The 26,121-nt window shown below is 36.0% G+C and overlaps 1 pseudogene; it reads right to left on the bottom strand.

The window, feature by feature from the left end:
• Positions 1–7,652: 7,652 nt before the first annotated feature.
• LOC103946168 overlaps positions 7,653–26,121 on the bottom strand; it is a 41,500-nt pseudogene continuing 23,031 nt past the window's right edge.

The following is a 26,121-nucleotide window of genomic DNA, read 5'->3' as shown; positions in this document are numbered from 1 at the left end:
TTTAAGATCAACTCAATTTTATGAATCAACAGAGTGCATTAGATGGTGTGCCATGCTCATGCTTGAGTTAGTAAAAACATATCTAACGTTCCACTATCAACGTGCGTACGCCAATGTCTGCAATGAAAAATGGAACGTTAATATTCCACTATTATTCTATTTTTTCGTTGGTATTTTAAAAAAGGAAAACTAATGAAAATAGCTTAAAAACTTTGAGTTTTAATGATAAGAACAAAATAAAGGGTAAAGGGAATAGTACCATGATTGATTTTTTAGTGTAAAAATGTAGTTTTTCTTTAAAGTGAACAGTACAACGTGTTTTTAGTTAAAACTCCCTTTTAAAAATTGTTTAGCAGAAAAAAGAGTATGTTAAAAAAGTTAATATCCTTTTCTTTTTTTTTTTTTTTTCTTTCAAGATAAGTGTCCAGACCAAAAGAAAGTAATTGTGTTCTCAAATCTCAATCTCTCTCTATCTTTTTCTTTTAACAAACAATATTATCTACACTAATGTCATGTGAGACTGAGTTAAGCTTTACAATGAGCTAGCAATAATGTTGTTCAAATTTGCCTTTGACGATAATCGAACATAAGATATCTCACTTATAAAGAGAAATATTATTAGATCATAATACTAGGTAGCTCTCTCTATCTTAATAGTATTAAGAAAGTTAACTACATTCCTTTTATGTTTGGAGTTATTTTCAAACACAGGTAATGATGTTTTAATTTTTCCTCCTTGCACCCTGAAGTTTTGGAATTGTACTATTTTACATCTTTCATGTCTTTGAACATCTAAGTCTCTATTAAATTAATGAGTTGTCTTTTGTCAATATGGTACACATGTGGCTTACACATTAGCCCATATAAAAACAAATGTGTGATAGCAAAAATATGCCGTCTTCAGTCTTGACGAATTTGTACTTACAAAACATTCAATACATTTGATCAAAGACCAAAGCTTCACGATGCCCAACTTAATTTCTCTGAAATGAGTGAGTGTTTAGGACTTGTCTGCGTAGCAGCTTACCAAAATTTGGAGGTGATGAGGGTATTAATTGGAGGTAGTGGCCGGCCATGGTGTAGGGTTTTGACTTACACACGGCGGTCTCTTATTAACCAAGTTGTGCCATTGGTAAGATGCGCAAAGAAAAAAGACTTTCAAGATATTAATTAGGAGATAATATCTTGGAATAATGGTGAGAATCTCTAATTGATTGCGATAGGGATTCCTTACTTGATAGAGTTAGTGTTCAAGTGAGAATGTACTTAAGATATGATTTAGTAATTAATCCTATATTTAATATCTTTGACTTTTCCACGCCACGAGCAGAGCCTTGAGCAGTCATAGTCCAATGCCTGCACTTCCAGGAATGCTAAGTTGTGTGTGAGAATATAAATGTGCCGTCCCATTTAATGAGACAAGTCTTGTTTTTTTTTTTAGCTAAAGTCCACGTGTCAACTTCTAAATTTTTAGGATTATTTTTTGCTCCACAAAGTAGATCCTTGAAGATATATCTCGTTATCACGACTAATAGTGGTTGAGCTAAAATTTTATTTGGAGGGGGTAATATATAAAACTAAATTGAAAAAAAAAATCCAAGGTTTAAACAATGTAGGAAAAACATTTAACACTCACTGCTATTTGTCGATTCAGTGGCACCCTTCTCCCCTTCTTCCTAGCCACTCAACCTTTCCTTCCACCTCTTTTCTTTCATGACCGGATCTCTACTATCTCTTTCATCTCTACGAGATCTACATCCTCCCGGTGTTTTTTCGGTCGATCGACGTTTCTTATACTTCGGGTTTAGCAACCAAACGAAGATCTCTTGTCTTGAGTAATTGGTATCCAAGTCGCATATTGTGTTGGGAATGTTGTACACCTTGGCTCAACCTATGCACAATAATAAAACTAAGGGTGGTCCTGATTTATATGTTGATCCCGATCTAGGCTGATTCGATTCGAGTTGATGTGAAAGGCATCGTTGGATGGATCTTACAGAGTATTTATATGCGTCGTAGTTTGTTTCTTTTAATATTTTGTACTTGTGTTGTTGGGTTTGTATTTCTGTCAATAAGTGCCTCTCTGGTGAGGTTCGTATAAGTCACTCCAAATGAGCGTTTTAATTTTATGTATGTGTGTTATTGGTTCATCCTATGTATGATCCGTTATTTATAGTTGTTATTTGATAGGGTTGAACGTTGAATCTCTGTTGGTATAGACATTAGTTATTTATTTCGTAGTTGCTTTGTGAAGTTGGGATTGGTTGTACCCAAAGGGTGCATTCTTCAATTAGCTATGTTGCTGGTGTGGACCCAAAAATAATTCATAAAGTTCTAGAGCTGATATGTGGATTTTTATTAGCTATTGACAAGAATAACCTCATTAAATTGGTAAGGTCCATATCTGTTGCAGTTCAACCACCAAGAAATTTCTCTAAGCTCCACTTGCCATGTCAAGGAAATAAGGTAAGGGAATTAAAGGTAGATCAATAACTAATTCCTACCTTTAAGCTTTCCTAAATGAACACATATTCCTTTATTCAAGAATGCACAATCAAATTTCAATTAAGGATTCTCTAAAGATAATTCTTAGATATTATTATTTATTTGATAATATCTCAAAGGATTATTCTCAAGCATCTTTTGAAGATATTTCAACATCTTAAAGATACTTTTCTACTGCAACTAATGAATAACACCCTTTGGCCAATCAGACGCTGACACATGACATGGTAGCTTTTCCATCGGACAAGATGCCTAATATTTACAACGCTCTTGTAGTTAGGGGCCTAAGATGTTGTGGTCAACAAATTAATGTGACTTGTGAAGTACAACAATTATTAGGAAAGAAACCATACACATTTGACATGCCCTATACTCTATAAATACTTCATTCTACACACTTCTCAAGTAAGTTGATTCTTTGCAATCCAACCTAAATCTCCCTCTCTTCCCAGAGAAACTACACTAGGATCGGAGGTTTATTAGCCAAACCCCCTCTCATTGGGCGCTTGGCTTTGGCTGTAAACAAAAGTGTTTAATTTGTTTTATTGGGCGCGTGGCTTTAGTTGTAACCAAATGTGTTAATTTATTTTGTATGTACAATTTTGTCAAATCCGAAGACAACAAAATTTTACTACCAAATCCTGGTCTTGCATAGAATCTCTTAATTGCTAGTTCGTGAAGCGAATGAATTTCTAGTTATCAACAATAAAGTTTCTTCGGCTTTGCAAGCCTTTTCATGCCCACAAATCCACCATTATTCTGGCCAAGCTGGGCTTGTCTATTACGTTGAAGTCCCTTTAATTGGAGGACCTCCCGAATTTTATCCGTAGTATACTCTTTGAAGTTTGTATTAGTTATTAGGGTTAAGTACTAATAAGCACCAAATCTTTAACAGTGATTTTAAATTAGTCAAAGGCTTTGAAAACATTTCGAATAACTACTTAATGTTTGTAAAATAAATATCTGTTAGGCCACCAAATTTATATAATAACGCTACTACCATTAAGTGATAACAACACTGACGTTGAGCTATAACATAGACCAATGTTGAATGCTAGTTTTCATTGACACGTCTTCTATGAAGCTCCCCAAAATGATCCCTTTTTATGGTTTCCTTCCATCCTATTTTTTAAATGATAGCGCTATTCACACACTTATTTTTACCTTTTACACATTTTTATTAATTTTTTGTTATTAATCTTCTATAATTCATTCAATCTAGATGACCAAAAATTAAAAGAAATGTATTAGAAATAAAAATAAATTTATGTATATCATTACCCTATAAAAATATGACGCAAAAACTGGGTTAATACCTTCCGACCAATTCAACTTTTATTGGCGCGTCTTATTACCATGGACGTGAGTCAAGTTTTGACCGATTCATCTATTGACCAATCAGTGAGCTGGATAACATATAATTGATTTTGAAACTTTCCGAGAACTAATTTCATCCATTTGTGTCAGCAATTATGTACGTAGAACCAAAAAGCCAAAGAAAAAGAAAGAAACATAACGCAGCATGCATGGACAATTGCCATCCTTGGATTTTTCCAACTGTTTTGATTACTCAATAAAATAGATGATATCAACTAGTTTTGGTATCATGATATTTGTTTACACTTAGGGAGAGATATCTCAAATTCAATTCACATTATTGATGAAAATAATTTTATTATGAGTTAATATATATGTAATATGAATGTGTTCGTGATAAACTTTTAGACCTCAGGCTCATCATGATTCTCCACTTATATCATTAATATTGTCTTTTCTTGACAACCTAACGCTAAGTGTGAAGTTTTATCACAAAAATAATCGGTGATATTAAGGCTAGAATATTCATATACAAGTTGCATAATGTGTCTTTATTTATATTTCTAATATGGGACTCTGTTCTCTAACAGTTAGCACCTTGGTGATAACTCCACTATTGTTGTGACATTGTATGTGCATTATGAAAACCATATCGTATCATGTTCTAGAGGAAAAAAAGACATCAACTAGGATCATATAATTTAATTGAGATCCTCTTTGGTTCTCTGTATCCAGAGCCAAAGGACTCGAAGATCCAAGTAGTTGAAGATAGAGAGATATAGATTTGAACTCTTTGTTTGTGTGAGGTGGGTCACAAGGATGAGCTAATGGAAGCCAAAGGATTGAAATTGAGTAGTCCACATCTCTCGGTTTGTGAGCTCCAAACACAAAGATCCAGAAACTCCGAATCCAGAGTTTCAGAGACTCTGAACATATAATCTGGAGGCTACAAACACATAAATCTGGAGAAAATCTCAATTCCATATAATTAAAGGCAGAGAAAGTTTGAGTTGGAATGAACGATTTCACATGGCCAAGCATAAGAGGCAGCATGTTGCATCCTTTCTATTAAAAAAAATGGTATGGTATGGTATGGTAGGTACTAGCTAGCAAGCTTCTTCTCGTGATGAATTAATTTGATCCCACACGTCTCATTTTTTCTTCTTTCTAAAAGTGGATTGTGATTGTCTCTACCCCAAAAGCCAACTTGCAAGCAAATGGTGCCATATTTGTCAGAAATGCAGGCCTTTCTCATCCGTTTCTCTCCTTGTACAAGGTTTCTAGGCTAAGATGACAAACCCATTTATTCATTGAAATGAGTAATTTGATCTATTGCGTATGCATGAATTTGGCTTTCCACACAATCCCTACTGTGTTTTTAGTAGTATGTAATGTATTTGTTTGTGTATATCACTATAGGATAAAAGCTATCTTCAAAATTAGAGCATATCTCTTCGAGAACATCCCACACACACAACCCCAAACACACACACACACACACACACAAAATCTCCTATGCATTGGATTAGAAAAGCTTTATTCATATTTTGGTACTGACACTCTATTACCTAATTGATAAACACCTGAAAAAAGGGACGGTGTCTGCCAAAAGGGTCTACGATGTCTAAGTCAGAAAAATAATAGAGTAAAAAGAGAAATTGAGAGAGTTTTGAGTAGTAAGTGATGATTATTGTTTCATCTGGCTGTTTATAGAGACTAAACCCTAGTAGGCAGTTGGGAGGGAAGGTTGTAGATTATGCTAGGTAATCTTTGATGATGCAAGCCAATTTTGGCAACCAGCTAGTAGTCTTGAAGGTCCCCGTTGGTAAAAGTGCAGTTGAGCTGGACACTCAAGGGAAGACTCTGGAGAGTCGGTGTCTTGTCGCCATTGGACCGGGTATGGCCCAACGACAAAACCTATTATGGGCGGCCCTCTTTACACGTAATATATATCATGGGTGACCCAGAGAGCCCATGACTCGTATCATGGGTGGCCTAGAGAGTTCATGGTCTATTGGTGGCCCATTACCTTAGGATAGACTACGTCTTCTCCCTTTTAAATAAATTGTGGTCTACTCACGACATGAAGAGTAAAACCAGCATATTTAGCATATTGTCCATGTGTCATTCTCCTATTCGATGTGGTTAATTTGTATCTCCACAAATGCTGCCGCATTTGTTTGTGTTGAAGTAGGAAACAAAAGGGTCACTTAGTACTATGGTCTAGTGGTATTTGTCTTCACTTGCAAGTGAGATGTCTTAGGTTTGATTCTCACCAAAGGCGAATTTGAACCACATCATAGCTAGCTCATTGTGAGGCTTAACTCACTCCCCCACCCCTTAATGTAGATAATATCATTTGTTCTAAAAAACAAAATGAGAAGTATTTCGTAATTGAATAGGACTTTTTTTTTTTCCAACACAAGGTAGGTCTTCAAGCCATGAAAGAAAAAGTTTCCTTTTATTTCCCCACAACGATTTAGTATAAATAGGCGACAACTTTTGCTTGGATTCTCACAAATTTCTTACTTCAAATTCAGGCTTTCCTATAGAGAATTCACAGAGAAATCTTAGGTATGAAATTCTTTTCTTCTTCCTCCTTCCTCTTCGTACGTAATGGTGCAGCATGACTGCCCCTAGTTTTCTCGACCTGGGTATGCAAGGTGCAACTGGGCGGGAACGACAAATGGGCCCAAGGTCCTAGTCTGATACTTCTTATAGCCAATGCTTAAATTATAGATATCGGCCGAAATATTGATATGCAAATTTGTAAAAATATTAATTTGACATTCGATATCGATATTGGTTGTTTTCGATGAAAATGATAGAAGTTTACTAAAAAACATGAAAATTTAAAAATGAAACTGTAGGAAATGTCATATGGCTGTTTGTCGATATTTAAGGAACATGTCGGTAATATCGACAAAATCTGTTGATTTTAGTCGAAATTTAAGAGTTTCTTCAATATGAGGTGAAGTCTATCTTGAAATATCCTTTTTCTGATTTAAGAGTTTCTATATCTTTCTTTATTGTTCAGAAATATCGACTAGTATCGGAGAAATTTCAAACACTGTTTTAGATTGCTGGGGCGCACGTGTTAATTGAGCAAGTGAGCAGGTCGTATGGATTGGGTGGCTTGGAGCCGATCTATGATCTTGTTTTTTTTATTGATTTTAAATCACCACTCTAAATCATTTATCTATGTGGCACCATTTAACTAAACTTGTTATCCCCGTGCCATATACAGTTTTTTTGAGAAATCAAATGGAAGAACGACAATGAATTGCAGTAGTAAAGTTCAAAGACAATGATAATTGATATCGAAATTGAGCACTAAAATGCGGAGGGGACAATTCCAACGATATTTACATTTAAGGGGGTGATGAATAAATAGTTGTGAACTTGCCATTTTTTGGATTCAAATTTAAGACCTCTCATTTTTATGTGAAGAGAAATACTACTAGACCGTAGTACTAATTGACAATTTGAGAGACCTTTTGTGAGGATTGACTACAATACTTGAATGTTTTTAATGCAATTATCATCTGACAGTCAAATATAATTCATACAATTAAACATATGTATTTAATACAATCACTTAATAATTATATCAAATACATGTAAATATTGTAGCCAAATCCTATTTTGTGATAAAACAAAACAAAACCTAAATTAAATTGTTCGACACCACAATAGATACTTGATTAGCGAGGTAATTTATCCAAAAACTACACTTTAGTAAGAGAGAAACCGGTGCCACTTCATTGGTGTGTGCGACCAAAGAACTAATCAAAGTGAAGCAAAATTTATTCCCTCTGGTCACTCCCTCTCTAACGAACCAGCTAACGCTTCTTTTGCTTTCTCAACCTGGCCATCCGTTCCCTTCTTCTGCTTCCATCAACCTAGCTTGCTCTTCATCCTCTCTTCTCGCAATTAGTGCGCTACAAGGTCAAAATAATATTCAGTCATGTCATACGTATTTATGAAGGGGAAAAAAAAAATTCGATTGTAATTTGGATACCATGTATAACCATCGAAAATTGTTGACGTGACTAATTCCTGCAAATTAAAGGGTGTTACAACACGCTTCTTACTTCATGTCGCTGTCGTCTTCAGCATCACCAGCAAATCTATCTAGATTATAACTGCAGAAATTTGAAATTGATCATCAGGAGTATGTGAAAAATAACAACTTCCTAACCAACGCAAATATATTTAAATGTTCACCACATAGCATAATGAAATATGGACATAAATGTTTGGTGAGAATAGAGCTTACCGAAACATTTTTCTTATTGTTGGAAATTATATATTATAATATGAAATATTGAAATACGTAATTTTAATAATTGAATGAAAAATATTGCTAACCAATTTCTTAGAAAGGTTATGTTGTTTAGGTGTATTCCCCTAATAAGTGATGTATACTTATAAATGAAAAGTTACATCTCTTTAATAAGTAGAAATTGGATTCTATATAAACCCATGAAACCATTGGTATTAAATATAGAGAATTAGAGTTAATTTTACTCTTGAGAAACAGGTTTCCCCACTTTGTTTCTCTCATGCTTCGTGAGTCAAATTCTGAATTGTGTCTTAAGAGTATGGAATATATAAAGTTTGCCAGAGTCCGAAGATTGAAGTGCTTTAACTTCAGATTATAGATTGTTGAATATTGGGAGATGGACGCCTACCGAACTACAAGCACATGAGTAGGGGCGAAATTCTATCTTTAGGACATTGCATTTATGCAAGCCTCAATTTCTAAATTTGTCAGTTATTCTAACTCTCTAGCTGTTTATATTAATCTCATATATAATTGATATTGTGAATTTCTTTATGATTATTATCATTGGAATTATATTGTTATTTTTCATATTTTCTAATATTGCTCCAACAATCTAAAGATAGAAATTTCTATGGAACAATTAGAAGATATGGATGTGAGAAATTAATCTCAAAATGTAGAAAAACTTACATCATAATATGTTCAATAATAAGTCTAGCCATCATTTGCCATCATTTGGAGGAAAGAAACACTTCTCTAATATGGAGAGAATTGTCGCTGGTTTTGAATACAGAGAAAGAAAAGTGAGAAATCATGATGATATGCGGATGGATATTCATATATATAATCAGTTTATTGAAATATGATGGGCTGTTTCTTGCATCTGCTTATACTCACTAGTCACACAATTGGTTTGTGTGTTTTATATATGATTGATATATGTATGTGTCGGTATATTATTAGATACTTTAAACCCATGATATGCATACTAGTTGTACACAATTTTATGCTTGAAATGGCCGTTTGAGGAACCACTGAACCATGCACGTTGGTTGTTTTGTGGTAATTTATAGCATATATGTTAAATTATATTATGTTTCGGTGATTAGTTTTACAACTTTATATATATGGGGCAATTTTTATTCAACTAGTGTCAATATCTAGATGGAATAAGCCACTCAATTATACTTAAAGCATGTAGATAACTTCCCAACAGCACGGTTATTCATGAGCTTGGTTCATGCAGAGTCTGGAACTCATACCTGTTCATGAAAAAACATATATTCGTATATACTGACGATCAGTCATTGGACTGGTATCCTTGTGTCAAGGCCCATAGGAATTGGTATGATTGTAGATGATATGAAAATATATCTCTATATATGCATTACTTGGCGGAAGGGCGATATGCTGGAAAGGCATGACTATTTTTGTAGCCGCCATGACAACAAATATCTGACTTTGAATTGCAACTGAGGCTTACTGAATCCCTTTCAACTGATTTGGATTATGAGAAATTATAGTCCTATCCCAACATACTGGATCATGGTTTCTTAAGTGATTCTTGGACTGAATCAAACTAATAAGCAATATCAGTTTATGAGAAATTCATTATTAAAAGGATTGCTCTTACATCAGGAAAGTCATATATTGATACATAGGAGAATGCAAACCGTTGCATAACTAGGATTGATCATTGGGTGTTAATCCGTGAGACCGCGGCTTCTAGCCTTTCATGCCTGCGGTTTTATATCCATTATATTTGAGTCATATAAAACCATGTGGCGGTGAAGTTGCAGAAAGATGCAACTATTTAACAAATGGATGGTTTTTGTGATGTGGTGGAATTGAAAATTGAAATCTGCCATGTGAGATTCAAAGCAAAAGCATGCCATTTGAAAGTGCTGCTTTTGATAGTGAAAGGGTATGACCTTTCCAACTGGTCATTGACATATTTAAATGTGTTCATGGGTTGGTATGTAAACTTCTACATACCGACTGGATGTATTATCATATAGTGATAATAATGTTGCAAAATCATTTATATGCTTTCTTCGAAGTGATATATTTATATATTACAAGAGGCCCAAGATGATATTGAGTGTCACTTAGAGTGATATTAATATAAAGAAATAATCATGTAAGTGTGGGGGTCTTTTAGAAAGGACAAGACCACACTAAAAATGTGAAAAACATTTCACAGATTTGAGTTCAACATAATGATGCTTATTAAGTAAGCATATGAATGGATGGCCATGGCCATTGGGTCATGCATGTTAGTCATAGCAAGGAAAGGATAAAAGCCAATAAGTGATTTTCTCATAATTTCTAGTGAGGCATGAAGGCCTAAAAAGATAGATAGAGCATATCTTAGTTGTTCCTTACTTCTTAAAGTGGAAAATGTGATTGATTTAATGATAGCATTAAAAGAAACCACAATTATGAAAGAATTGTAGGGGTTGGTTAAAAGTAGTTTGCTAATTGAACGACATTTAAGATGTCATCTCTTGTAATGAGCAATTGTTTAAGGCATGGCAAGGTTAGAGATCTTCTTACAAATACCTTAAATGTGGGGGAGTTTACCCAAGTGCTTATTGTTAGCAAATTACTTAGTAATTAAGTCCTAATATAAATTTGAGGACTTGACATTTCAAACAATGCCAAACAACTACTCTCGTATGAAATATAATTTCATAAGATGGATTGTGCACACCATTAATGATAGTCAACCTAGTGGTAGATCCAATTATTAAAGGTTAGACTAGGGAGTAAGTTGATTATCGAGGGAATGAGGCTAAAGCCAACATAACTAATGAATCAACCGAGCAGAAACCTAACTTAGTTGATTGGAGATCCCATGATCTAAGTTCAATAGGTAAACTGGTTAGGCCTGATTCAAAGAAGTTAACACACTATATACCTCATTCCTATGGTGGAAGAAATGTGTTGTCTGCAGAAGTTTTAGGATGTATATTTATATTTAATGACAATGATATCTTATAAATAAGAGGAATAGAGTAGACTATTCTTAATCAGTGATCACCTATGTGAGAATATAAGTGAGTCGCTTCTATGAGTATGATTAAATTCTTTAAAGCTCTCATGAATCCAGGATTTGTTTAGGACCAAAATGAACACAACCGTATGAACCGGAATATATTAGGATTAGTAATGTGTGTTGCTTATTGTCTCGGTTTACTATTGTGGTGAACAGTTCAAGATTCTATATTCATTGCGTCACCAAGTAAATCCGATAAGTATTCACTAGGGTAGGTTCAAGTCTAAAAGACACCTCTCGATGCATCTCTTGTCCGCCTGTACTCTCAAATTCTTCCAAATTTTTCATTCATGTGGGGGATTGTTGGAAATTATATATTATAATATGAAATATTGTAATATATAATTTTAATAATTGAATGAAAAATATTGTTAACCAATTTCTTAGAAATGTTATGTTGTTTAGGTGTATTCCCCTAATAAGTGATGTATACTTATAGATGAAAAGTTATATTTCTTTAATAAGTAGAAATTGGATTCTATATAAACCCATGAAACCATTGGTATTAAATATAGAGAATTAGAGTTAATTTTACTCTTGAGAAATAGGTTTTCCCACTTTGTTTCTCTCATGCTTCGTGAGTCAAATTCTGAGTCGTGTCTTAAGAGTACGGAATATATAAAGTTCGCCAGAGTCCGAAGATTGAAGTGATTTAACTTTGGATTATAGATTGTTGAATCTTGGGAGATAGATGCCTACCGAACTACAAGCACAAGAGTAAGGGCGAAATTCTATCTTTAGGACATTGCATTTATGCAAGCCTCAATCTCCAAATTTGTCAGTTATTCTAACTTTCTCTCTAGATATTATATTAATCTCATATATAATTGATGTTGTGAATTTCTTTATGATTATTATCATTAGAATTATATTGTTATTTTTCATATTTTCTAATATTGCTCCAACACTTATCACATCACGAACATTCCCGACCTCATGGTCATACTCATCATCGAAACACCGCCTTTTTTTCTTGGGCCAATTATCATACAACATAGTATAGGGTGAGGTTTGCTTTTGCAATTGTTGCATGCTTATCTGCTAAAATCCACAATTTTTTGGTAAACGATAGATTTTGTTATATTAACTACTGACGGGGTTTGAATTTACGCCATGCAAGAGTTCAACATCTTTCCACAACAGTGGTAAAGGGCCATTGTCAGGTCAGGGCCGGCCCTGAGAATTTGGGGGCCTTAGGCGAGCCTTCGAAGTGGGGGCCCTAAAGTTCTCTGATCTTCAATTCTTTGTATATTGATTTGTATAAAAAAGAATTCGCTAAATACATAAAAAATTATATTTTCATATTAAATATCATTAAAAATTAATGTCAAAAGAAGATAAATATACAAACATTACTTAAACATTACACGGATCATATTATTAGACGCAAATATATTAAATGTTTGTAGTCAAGAGTCTAAGATTGAGAGTAAAGAACAATAAAACTTGATTGACGAGTATAATAAATTTAACAACGCCAAACATTTCCACTACACTAACAAATGAATTATGATATTTCTTTTTTTTTTTTTGTATTTATATGTTAATTACAGAATATAAATTTTTTTTTGGTGACTCTCCGAAGTGGGGGCCTAGGCGGGTGCCTACTTGGGCTACCCTTAGGGCCGGTTCTGTGTCAGGTGCTGCTTTGAAACAGATGACTGCAACTTTGGAGGGAGTGGTTTGTGCAAACCAGACATGGAATTCTTCGCACCAGATGCAGAAGTCTGCCTCTCAGTAGTTGAGGCAGACATCTTCAATTGATTTTGAATCAATTCTTCTGCAGGCAGAAATTAACTTAATGGACCCAACTTCAGGATGCATCTATTCTTTCATAGTTGGTGCTTTCCTACCATTACTTTCCAATGGCTGTTTGCTTTTCATCGAAATATGATTTGATCTCACCCCTTCAACATCATAAAAAAAACCTTTATAAGATCTTCAATGAACAAAGGAGAGTTAGCGGCATATAAAAATACTCAACAGCCAGATCAGATGCAGTATATCAACACACCAGAATTTGGAAGAGACATTTTTCGGGGTGCAATCCTTGGCAGGAGCTGGACGCTCCGCATCGTTAGAGAAATTTTTTGAGTAATCTCTCATATCCCTAATCCTTGTACTTTAGTTTTTTGCTGTACGTACCAGAAATTCCATTAATGGAAAATAAGAAAACTAGAAGATAAATTCAGACTTCAAAGTTCAATCAAAGACGATTTGCTCCATATATACCTCATTCATTACTTACTTTAGGTTTCTGGCCATCTGATACAGATTTTGATCCAGAAGAGGTCGATCCAGAGCTTTTCTTGTCCTGCAGAGGTGAGCAGGACCAAACCAAATACATTAAAACCTATTAATCAATTAAAGCACACGAATGCTTCAAAATTCACAATTAGTAGAACTGCTATGGTTGCTATGATGAATGATTTGCTCACTGGAGGCAGGATCCAGACCCCTTATATTTGTCTTGCGCATCATGGATGAATTAGGGCCACCTTGCATGTCATGATATCAACCTGCATAATTGCATTCACACAATGGTTATCATTAAATATCATGCTTATCAAAGTTTTCCATGCAATACAAGAATTAAAAAAACAAAGGAATTTGAAAACTTGGATTTTTGAAAAGACAAAGAAATAAAAGAAGTTCATGTTATAAATAATATTTATTATATGGCTGTTCGCATTCTGAGTCAACATGTAATATGTAAATAGTTGAGACATTTTTTATTTAAATCCTAAACCTATAAATAGGTAATCTAATAAGAAGGCATGAACACACCAATTTTCTCCTCCCAATTTATCTTGTTTCTCTTGTTCTCTGTACTTCTTATACTTTATTTCCAATTTATTTCCAATACCTTATGATGCTCTTGATGTCGACTGAGGAGAATAAAGAGACAACGACTGCAGAAAACCCTTTTTGAGAGATCATTGCCGCTATGCTTCTTGCTCAAACTTCTATAGTGATGATATATGTAACTTACCCTTTATTGCCATCTATATTTGTTCTAATTATATATTGCTTTCTTTGCAGATTCAATATTAAAGAAAATAACAGTGCTTTATACTATATGAATGAGATCGTATCATGAGTCGCCAAATACAATTGAATTTGCATTTACATTATCACAAGCAATCTCATATCTAGCACAACCAAATTTCGGTATGCCTTATTGTATCATTAATTTTTTTTGTAAACTGATCAAGGAATACATGTGGGATTGGCCATTAATTGTACACGCTTTCACATTCAAGTTGTGTACATAACCGGATTTATATAATTGTGTTTAAGTGATCAATTTAAGTAGTCCCGACTGATGCTGTACCCAAATTATTATTGTTTCTCCGCTGTTAATCTTAGATTTATTTATGTATGTTTTTTTTTTTTTTGAACAAACGATATTATCTACACTAACGGAGAAGGGGCAAACTTAGTCTCACAGTGGGCTAGCAATAATATGGTTCAGATTCACCTTTGGCGAGAATCGAACCTAAGACCTTTCACTTACAAGTGAAGAGGAATACTACTAGACCGTAGTACTAAGTAGCATTTATGTATGTTAAACGTATGTGATTACACAATATTATATGATAAAGAATAAGTATCATATAAAAGATCATGACATGAAGGATCCCTGCAAATAACTAGATCCAAACCTTAATCTGTTGATTCTCAATTTTTGTCAATTTTCGATATTAAGAGACCATGCCATCTGGAGTAAGTCGGAATACGTACCCTTTTTTTTTTCTTTTAGATGTGTGGTATCTTAACTTCATTCTTCGTGAATCTTTGGACATGGAGGCACCCCATATCCGCACACACTACCTTGTTACTTGTGCCTTCAATATTGCAATGATGATGATTGTCTTAGTTTCGTGTGCGCAAAAACCGAAACTTTGCCTGTCAAAGGCCAAAAGGCTCTCCAAGTGTTAAGTTAGTGAGCAATATTAACACTCAAGCAGTGGGTAAGAGCATAAGTATACATATATTGCGTTACCAAAGATGAACCCTAGAAGGGTGTGATTGTAGTAGTCAAGGAGAGGACCTTTTAGGATAGTAGAATCCTTATTAAACCAAGAGAATATAGAGGATATCTAGGAAGTAGATATTGCATCCTCTTAAGAGTGTGATTAATTGCGGCGCACGCTGAAGAAAGTTGAGGTTCCACCATAAAACTTGACAATATGGGGAGTAGCTCAACTTAATTGTAAGCCCATGCATGGCTCATCCTTCCATCAATGTGGGATTCATTCTCAACACAGCCCCTCACGTGTGGCAACGTTTCAAGCCTAACACGTGGACAATACAACGGGGTGACGTGGAGCAAGTGTGGTCGTTTGGCTTCATATGTGGAACAACCTACTCTGATACCATGAGAAAGTTGAGGTTCCATCATAAAATCAATTGGCAATATGGGGAGTAGCCCAAGTTACTTGTAAGCCTATGTAAGGTCCATCTTCCAATCAACATGAGACTCATTCTCAACACGATCTTTATGTGGTGAATTTTCAAGCCTAACACGTGGATAACACAATAGGGGTGACGTAGAGTGAGTGTGGCCGTTTGGCTTCACATGTGAGAATTTGAGGTCCCAAATTCCAAATTTATTTTTTCCAAGCAGAAATTTATGTTTATGAATCCCAACAAAGCAATTGGAGCATGTCAATTTATAAATTTGACTTTTATCCAAATTCCAAGTTTATTTTCCTCATCCAAACATAGTGTTAGTTTATTCTTTAATAATCTTAGACTAAAATTTTAAGCTAAAACTTTTGGAAGAAAAACTAATTTTTGAATTAAAACTTGTTGTGACATGTTCTTATTAATATGTGATTGTGTAAATCCTACGTAGAGATAGAATAGGAATCATTTGGGATCCAGAAGATCTTTCCTAATATACTTTGTATTACTTGGAAAGCAAGTTTCTGTCCTCCTTATTACTATAAATAAAGACACAAAGACTGAGGAATTAACACACAATTCTTCAAGTCTATTCTCCAATTTCTTTCTCTTCCCTTTGCCGCACCAAGCTAGAAATAAAAAACTATAACGAAACAGAGTGGTGCAAGTCCTTACCAAGGTCAGGAGTGCGATGTTCACCAGAAAAATCGTTGGAGATACGAGGAACAGTGGTAGCAGCCACCGTCGCGAGAGGGACCTAGGTGTCCTAAGTGTTTATGGTTGAAGATTGTGGTGGTTCTACGGTTTAAGAACTTGCCAGTGCGGCAAGTTGGTGATGACCTCGGTGGTTGCAGAAGAAAAAGGGATGTGAGGGATAATTAAGGGAGAGACATGAGAGTTCGAGTAGAGTGGCTGAAAGAGAAGGAGCGAGAAGGTGGAGGAGAGGACATGCGAAAGAGAATGAGCGGAGAGCTTGGCACGGGTGTGGGCTCCACGGGCCTAGAAAATTATTAAAATATTAAATAAATCTCCCAAATAATATTAAAATAATAATATAATAATTATGAAAAATATATAAAATAATAAACAATAATTTTTACAAAAATATTATTCCAATTCGTAGTTTTGTAAAACCTTCATCATAACTTCGATTCGATTCGATTTCACTTGCGCTCCTACACGTTCGTACTGTCGAGTACTTCGAGAATATGATAAAATAGTAGCTTATACACATCACGAAAAGATGATCAACAAAAGTCAACAATATCACCTCAAGGGGTATTTTTATCAATTCACTTCTTTAGAATTAATAAAATTGTAAAATTATAAACGGTTTCTCCATTTGCCATTTAATGCATAGAAAAGAAAGCATGCACAATTGCATGCAACCCACAAAGTCAAGACCTTCTTTCAACTTTGCTTGTGGCAGTGATCATGTCTTCTCTTGAACGAAGACTTCCTCGCCCCAACCAAAAGCATTCACATGGTTTTCAATTGTTGTGTTTGGCTCATACATTTGTGAGTAATTAGGAGTCATACAAATTGTTGTGATTCTCATTTTTATGAGAGTGCTACAAAAGCACGACGACCTGGACTTTGCGGCTACTTTTTTTATTTTTGGTACTATAATTTGCATTTGCTACTTTTCAATCATTGAACTCAGTTTATATAATATTAAACTATAGCCATTTAGCAATATGAATGTGATCTTTCACCACAGGGAAAAGTCCGGATTTAATTAAAGAAAAGTTTGTCCCACGAAACAACAAAATTCAAAAGCCAATCAGATGCTTTCCATATCTAAAACAGTTTCCACCGACACGTTTTAACAAGAGTTTCATACAATCCCTAATACAAACTTATCAGTTGTTATTGAACTTTAAATAACATAATTTTCTCGTTACAAGTTTGATTTGGGTTTAGTTTGCACTCACATGTTCATAATGAAGAGTACAATTCAAAATAGTAAGAAAAGAGACAAATTATGCACTGAGCTCAAACGTGCACGCAGGGGTTCACTTAACCTAACAAGGACATTTTTGTTTTACAAGTTCAAGAAATGAAATTACAAGAAATTAAAGATGGGTCATCACACCACTGCGTTTAGAGTCAAATATAATTAACTTTATGAGTTTTTGCTTTTGCCTTTTGGATTGTACATAGCTTAGCTCTATATTCTCTCCATATTAGTACTTGAAGAAGAGGATATGACGAAGGCAATTTACAGAATAATTAAGAGGGAGCGAGAGAAAGTTCCACATTGGGCCAACTACTCTTCAACCATCCAACATTGAGTGATTGCTGCAGGATTAACATTTTCTGCTCTGGCCGTATGTAAATTCATTATTCTCTACGATATTTGTTAATTAAGTTGCCAATCTGATGTTAATCTGTTTTAGTAAAATGGCTTATGGGACAAAAAGTTGCAGTCTGAGAGAGTTTATTTGCATGTTGGTAATATATTACGTACTTCTTGCTAAATGCTGATGGAAAAGATCACGACACGATCTTGGTAGCAGTAGCCTCCTTAATGATGTTTCTCAGAGGGAGGTTAAGAACATCAAATTACGTCATTGCACGGTTTGCGAATCGCATGCTGTTTTCCATCTTTGTTTCGTATGCAGTAGCAGTCTTATTGTGCTCATCTCACCCATTTTGCTGTGCTAGAGATACAATAACACACGACGCTCCAATTACCGACGATGTTGAATCAGAAACTCTTGTTTCATCTAGAGGAAGATTTGAACTCGGATTCTTTAGCCCTTCACCTCAAGGGACTCAGAGATATGTTGGCATATGGTATCATCAACTGAGTCCGAGGACAGTGGAATGGGTTGCCAACAGAGAAAACCCAGTCCTCAACTCCACGAGTACCGGATTTCTTGCACTCCAAGATGGTAACCTCCATGTGTTGGATGCTGCTGGAAAAAGTTACTGGTCAACGGAGGTTGAAACATCCAATTCTTTAACGCAGACTGCGACGCTCATGGATTCCGGAACCTTGTTCTAAGCAGTACTGGCGATGATAAGTTGGCAGTGAATTTTCTGTGGCAGAGCTTTCAAAGTCCAACCGATACATTCATTCCTGGGATGGAAATTGATAAAAGCTTGGAGTTGACTTCGTGGAGAGGCGAAGATGACCCAGCAAGCGGGAAATTCATCTTCAAACAAGATCAAGTTGGAGAGAACCAGTATGGCATCTCAAAATCAAAATCGATTCTGTACTTGAGAAGCGGAGAACGGGCAAGTGATACATTTTTCAGCTCCGATCAAATTCTTCCTGCTGTTATTTACTTACTATCAAATTTTAGCAAGAAATATGTTGTTAGAAATTCCCCCAAGACTTTCAGTTCTCCGAGTCCAAACTCCACTTATAGAAACATAGGAATTCCTCCACGATCAGAATACAATTATACAAGGTTGGTGATTAGTATTACTGGAGAGATACAGTTTCTGATGTGGATTGATTCCACAAAGCAGTGGAATTTGTATTGGTCGGCGCCAAGAGATAACTGCAGGTGTGTTTAATGCTTGCGGCAACTTTGGCAGCCTGCAATGATAATAATATTCCGTTTCTGCGTAAATGTTTGCCTGGTTTCAAACCCCAGTATCTACAACAGTGAAATTCTGGAGACTTTTCAGGTGGATGCACAAGAGAGTCTCCAGAATGCTACAAACACTGTAGTTGCATTATCTTTCCTTGGCCCAAGATGATATCCGGCCCATGATGATAGACTAAAAGTTTGATCCATGCAAATGCTAGAAACTTCTTGCATGGATATGTCGGTGGATCACTAGCTAGACAGATCTAGCTATTGTACAATTGTGAGGTTGTCATGCAAAGCCCATGTCAGTGGGCTGATTGTAGAAAAGGCCTAGAACAATGCTAGGATGAAATAAGTCCATTCCACTGACTTAGAAAGTCAGGTTTGGCAAGTCCATAAATTTGTAATGGAGTAATGCAAGTAAGCAACCAATCAAGCAAGCAAGCAACCAAGTGAGAGTGAGAAGAAAGAGTAGTCTTGTAAGAGTGTGAGTGGTCTAGAGTTTGTCTCTAGAAAGTGAGTGAGTGTCATAGTTTCTTAAAAGTGTCCTTGATAGTTTGTGTTGTAATATTTGGTTTGTGTAATACAAGTAATTTGTTTACTTGCATTGTCTCTCTAACACTTATGTTAAAGTTGTGTACTCTAAGTTTTTCCCAACAATTGGGATCAGAGCGGTACAATCAGGGACTATCTCTATTGAAGCTTTTGAGAATAGTGAGAAGTTTAGTACTTTGCAAGATTATTGGTTAATCTTGTTCAGCGCTCTGCTGACACGATGGGATATCTTCAAGTTGTTGGAGGAATCAAGAAGTTGAACAACAAAAATTACAACACGTGGGCGACGTGTATGGAGTCTTACCTACAAGGCCAAGATCTTTGGGATGTCGTTGGCGGTAATGAAGTTACACAGCCACAAGAAGACACTAGCGGCGCTTTGAGGAAGTGGAAGATCAAGGGAGGTAAGGCCATGTTTGCCTTAAAAACTATAGTTGAAGATGACATGTTGGAGCACATATGGAAGGCCAAGACACCGAAAGAAGCGTGGGGCACCTTTGCCGCACTCTTTTCAAAGAGGAACGATACAAGATTGCAGCTTCTCGAGAATGAGCTATTATCAGTGGCCCAAAAGGAAATGACGATTGCGCAACATTTCCACAAGGTAAAGTCTATTTACCGTGAAAATTTTGAATTAGATCCTAGTGCTGCCATTGTAGAATCCAGGATAAAAAGAATAATTATCCATGAGACTCGAATATCGAGGCTTCGTTACTGCTATACAAGGATGGCCGACCCAACAATCACTTGTTGAGTTTGAGAATTTGCTTGCCGATCAAGAAGCTTTGGCAAAGCAAATAGGAGGGGTCGCGTCAAAAGGTGAGGAGGAAGCGCTCTACACCAAAAGTAAAGGCACCTTTAAGCAGCATATTGGTGGAGGATCTAAAACAAATGGTGATAAGGCAAAAGGTTCTCGGCTAGGGGGAACTCTGAAGTATCACGGCAATTGTGGTCAGTCCTAGAATAATAAAAGATTTGAGGGCAAGTGCTACAATTGTGGAAAGAAAGGCCATATGGCGAAGGATTGTTGGTTCAAAAGGTCTGCAGAAAGTAACATCGCCAACTCAAAGAAGAAAAGTGAAGATGATTGGGACACCATTGTGTCTTTAGCCCTGGAGGAAGAATGGGATGTTGAAGCATCCGTTACTGTGGAGAAGTAAGAGTCAGCTCTCATAACAATAAGTCCAGAGTCGATTGATTACCAGAATGATTGGATCGTGGATTCAGGCTGCTCAAACCATATGACAGGTGATGAGAAAAAGTTACAAAGTTTGACTGAGTACAAATGAGGCCGATTAGTGGTGACGGCTAACGACTTAAGGCTACTGATTGCTCACATTGGTAAGACAGTAATTGAGCCCCGATGCAACACTAATCATGTGCCACTTCAAGATGTCTACCATGTTCTAGGTATGAAGAAAAATCTACTTTCAGTGCTTCAACTGACGTTATTGGGAAATTATGTCTTGTTTGGTCCACGAAATGTGAAGGTGTATCGACACCTCAAGATCTTAGGGACGCCAACAATGGAAGGACGGTGACTACAGTCAGTCTATGTAATGTCAGCAGAAACTGCATACGTAGACAAAATAAGGAAGAATGAGATAGCAGATTGATGGCACATAAGATTGGGCCACGTTAGCTATCACAAGCTAAATGTGATGATGATGAAGTCAATGCTTAAGGGGTTACCTCAACTTGACATGAGAACATACACGGTTTGTGTAGGATGCTAATATGGTAAAGCACATCAACTACCATACGAAGAGTCAAAGTTTAAAGCAAAAGAGCCTTTGGAGTTGGTTCATTCCGATGCGTTCGGGCTTGTCAGGCAACCATCGATAAGTGGGATGCGGTACATGGTGACGTTCATTGATGACTTCTCCAGGTATGTGTGGGTTTTCTTTATGAAAGAAAAATCTGAAACATTTTCAAAATTTGAAGAGTTTAAGGAGACAATTGAAGGAGAAGTAGGAAAGAAGATCCGTTGTATACGCACAGATAATGGAGGAGAATATACCTCGAATGAGTTTTCCTAGTATCTACGAGAATGTAGAATACGTCACCAGTTCACCTGTGCCAATACACCACAACAAAATGGTGTAGTGGAAAGAAAGAATTGACATCTTGCAGAGATATGTTGAAGTATGCTCCATGCCAAGAATGTACTAGGAAGCTTTTGGGCCGAAGCAATAAGAACTGCAGCTCATGTGATCAACAAGCTTCCTCAACCCATGTTAGAATTTGTCTCATCCTTTGAGAAATTGTGGGATATGAAACCTACAGTTAGTTACTTTCGAGTCTTTGGCTGTGTGTGCTACGTCTTTGTTCCAAGTCATTTACGCAGCAAGTTTGACAAAAAGGCAGTCCGATGTATCTTTATGGGATACGACAGCCAAAGAAAAAGGTGGAAATGTTATGATCCTACGAATGGAAGGTGTTACACATCAAGAGATGTGGTGTTTGATGAAGCATCTTCTTGGTGGTCCTCAGAAAATCAGGCGTTGCCTGATTCAAGAGAGATTGAAGATAAGCTGCAACAAAAGATGGGGGAGCAAACTGTTCGAATCCAGTTGAGACCAGATGAGTCTGGGGATTCACTTGATGGTGATCGTGTTGAGCAAGTAATGCCCCAAAACCCTTGGCAAGCTGGCGTTTATCAACAACCAAAAGAATATATACCTAGTGAAGTGGAAGTATCAACTCCACAATCATAACTAAGGAGGTCAACAAGAATCAGGAAGCAAAATCCTAAATACGCCAACGCAGCCATAGAAGAAGAAACAGTTGAACCTGAGTGGCTTAAAGTTGGGAAAAGAGGTCACTGCAGTAGAGCTAAATCAAGCTTGAAATCTAGGGCCAAAGCGAAGAGATCTGAAACCCATAACATGCAAATGAGTGTTCAAGAAAAAGCTTCGTTGTCAACTCAGCATAGAGAAAAGAATGAGCTGGTGTTAGGGGGGAGTGTTGAAGATCAACACCAGCCCAATTGGTGTTTGTGTTGAAGTGTAATCTTTCCTTGGCCCAAGATGATATCCGGCCCATGATGATAGGCTAAAAGTTTGATCCATGCAAATGCTAGAAACTTCTTGCATGGATATGTTGGTGGATCACTAGCTAGAAAGATCTAGCTATTGTACAATTGTGAGGTTGTCATGCAAAGCCCATCTCGGTGGGCTGATTGTAGAAAAGCCTAGAACAATGCTAGGATGAAATAAGTCCATTCCACCGACTTAGAAAGTCGGCTTGGCAAGTCCATAAATATGTAATGGAGTAATGCAAGTAAGCAACCAATCAAGTAACCAATCAAGCAAGCAAGCAACCAAGTGAGAGTGAGAAGAAAGAGTAGTCTTGTAAGAGTGTGAGTGGTCTAGAGTTTGTCTCTAGAAAGTGAGCGAGTGTCATAGCTTCTTAAGAGTGTCCTTGATAGTTTGTGTTGTAATATTTTGTTTGTGTAATACAAGTAATTTGTTTACTTGTATTGTCTCTCCAACACTTGTGTTAAAGTTGTGTACTCTAAATTTTTCCCAACAAACAATACTAGACGCTACAGATAATTTCTCAAATGCAAACAAGCTTGGACAAGGGGGATACGGGCCTGTTTACAGGTAATTGAACAGTTTTACCATTTCTTAGCACTCTTATCACCTTATATAGCAACACTTGTTTGTCAATAATGTTTATCTGTTGTGGTTACTTGTAAATTTATATGTATAAGGATTTTGTTGCCAGGGAATGTTTCTCGGAGGCCAAGAAATTGCGGTGAAAAGGCTATCTAGGGTTTTAGGACAAGGTTGCAGGAATTTAGGAATAAGGTGGTGCTGATTGCCAAACTTCAACACCGAAACCTTGTTAGACTTAAGGGCTATTGCATGAAAGGAGAAGAAAAGATCTTACTCTATGAGTACATGCCTAACAAAAGTTTAGACTTCTTTATATTTGGTTCTTTCCTACACCTCTTTTGATTAGCTTTTACTGCATGATATATGGTTTCTTGATTGAGGAAAATGGAAATTCTGCAAGATCATACAAAAAGCATGTTTCTCAACAAGGAGATGCGTTTTAGCATCATTTTGGGAATCACTCGAGGACTTCTTTATCTTCATCAAGATTCCAGATTGAGGATCATTCATAGAGATTTGAAAACCAGCAACATTTCGGTTTGGCGAGGATCGTTGGAGGCAAGGAAACTCAGACAAACACAAACACTGTAGTTGGATTATCATTTTGTTTAAATTTGGTACGTCCCTAATACACTTTGTATATAATTTTTACTACAAGAACCAGGATTATCATTTTTTGTCACTTAATTAGTAGTTAATATATATATATATATATATATATATAAGTATGTAACTAGAAAAGAAAAAAAAAGAATATGGGTGTATCATCAATACTTGTACGTTGAATTTAAATCAAAATATTAGGTTACTTTTTGAGTTGTACGTAAATAAACTAGAATTGAACGTATATATGTGTATATGCTGTGCATGTAAAGTACGTGTTTTTACAAACTATAGGCTGGGATAAAATGATATTTGATTAGGAAAAATTACGCAAGAGACCTTTTAGCGAAATTTTTGTGTTCCCATATAATATCTCCGCGTCGCATATATATCACCTATATGAGTGTGTATCCTCGTGTATTCGACTTGTATTTGTATACGATATGGCGAAAAAATGGAGTATTCATGCTCACTAGACCAAGACAAAAGAACATGTCAGTTCTCAGCTCTGGGTGTACCACAAAGTAGGGCTAGCTTGTTGTAGGATTTATCTTATGGGATAAATAAATATCAAAGGATATTCCACTCACATGAGGATATTATGAAATCAAGAGATATTCATATTAGAATATACTTGGGATTTTCATGAGCTTTTAAGTCTTTGTACACTCTTCCCAACCACTATACAAGGAGGCTTTGGGGAAGAGAGAACAAAATAAACACAAGTTTTTCCACATGTTCAAATATTCTAGTTAGGTCTTTAGAGCTATCGCTTTCAACTCTAGGTCTTGGGAGGCAAAAACCAAGGGGCAACTTGACATACAGTAGCCAACTCGATGACTTGTGAGGTTCTAGACGTGCACGAATCGTCAGAGCAGTTGTTCGTGTTTGTAGGAGCGTGTTGAGATTCAAGCTTCCGCATAAAGGTACACACATCGTTTCGAATTTATTTATAGTCTTCCAACAGTTGTATTAGAGCCACTCACATACTCCTCGCATTAAAGCATGAGAGATATATATGCCATGAATGCTTGTCTTTAAAATTTTCGTTTTTGCCATGCTTATTTTTTCTGGGTTACGTTCTTTACATTCATATGAGACTGTTTAAAATTTGGTAAAGAAAAACCAAGTGGTTAGATAGATAATTGAAACCCTAGTTTTGTAATAGTATGAAAAACGAATTTTTCCAAGGTTTTTGAGACTTTTTTTTTTCTTCATGCGGTTAGAGTTGTTTTTGGAATTCGCCAACGAAGACTTAATTGTAGATGATAATTTGATCTTTCTAATGACATAAAATACGCATAAAATAGATGCATATTCACTAAGTTATGGCCTCTGTAAATAGGCATTGCGAGAGTGAAAAATCTGGAAATTTCAGTTTTTTTTTTTTTTGGAAGAAGATGATGAGCAATGGTTCATCTCTTCCACTCTCAGCCTAAGCAAGTACGAGTACAATGCTAGGCTTTTCATGGATGTTAGCTTACACTATTGGATTCATCTCAAGGAGTTCAATCTAACGGAGGTCAAAAGAATAGCATCAGATCGCCAGAAGACGATGCATGTGTGTGTGTCACACGCCACCCCTGGCGAGTGGATACGAACAATATTAAATTAATTATTAAAAAAATTAATTAATTTTGCACCGTCGCTTTGGGTGGCGCATGGGCTGTGTTTTTGGGACACGACAGACGAGTGAATCATTGTGGTTCACTGACCTACGTAAGTGTATATTTAGGTTTGGTATCAGAGACGTTTTTAATTAAAACGTTCTTAACTAACCTTTAAAAAATATCCAACACATGCCAAGATTTTAGAAAAATCAAAAAGAGATAATGTCGATCAAATTTGCTCATGTTGATTGAGCATTTTAAATTAGAAAGGAATAGTCTTTAGGAGAATAATTAAAAAGGATTACCTAATTAATAAAAAATAATGAAATTAGACTGGGGTTCACTAATGGTCACCTTTTATTCGATGTGGTGTCTAGGAAAAATCATTAAGGAGACACTTTGGGTGTCAAAGAGGTTCGGTTTTTTAAAAGCTTTGCGCTGCCACCCCTCCCGGATTTGACCTGGCCGTACTTACGAAGGCCCACATGTCGAGCCATTGTCTAAAAACCCTAATCATTGTGCACTCAATTGGATGTTGCATGAAAAATGGATAAGCTTAAAACATAATAATGTTTAAATAAGATTTATTTCGCAAAATAATTAGAAA

The sequence above is a fragment of a genome, unplaced genomic scaffold (genome assembly GCF_019419815.1).
Source record: "Pyrus x bretschneideri cultivar Hongxiangsu unplaced genomic scaffold, Pyrus_bretschneideri_v1 Contig62, whole genome shotgun sequence".
Classification (NCBI taxonomy): Eukaryota; Viridiplantae; Streptophyta; class Magnoliopsida; order Rosales; family Rosaceae; genus Pyrus; species Pyrus x bretschneideri.
This window is presented reverse-complemented; position numbering and strand designations above follow the sequence as displayed.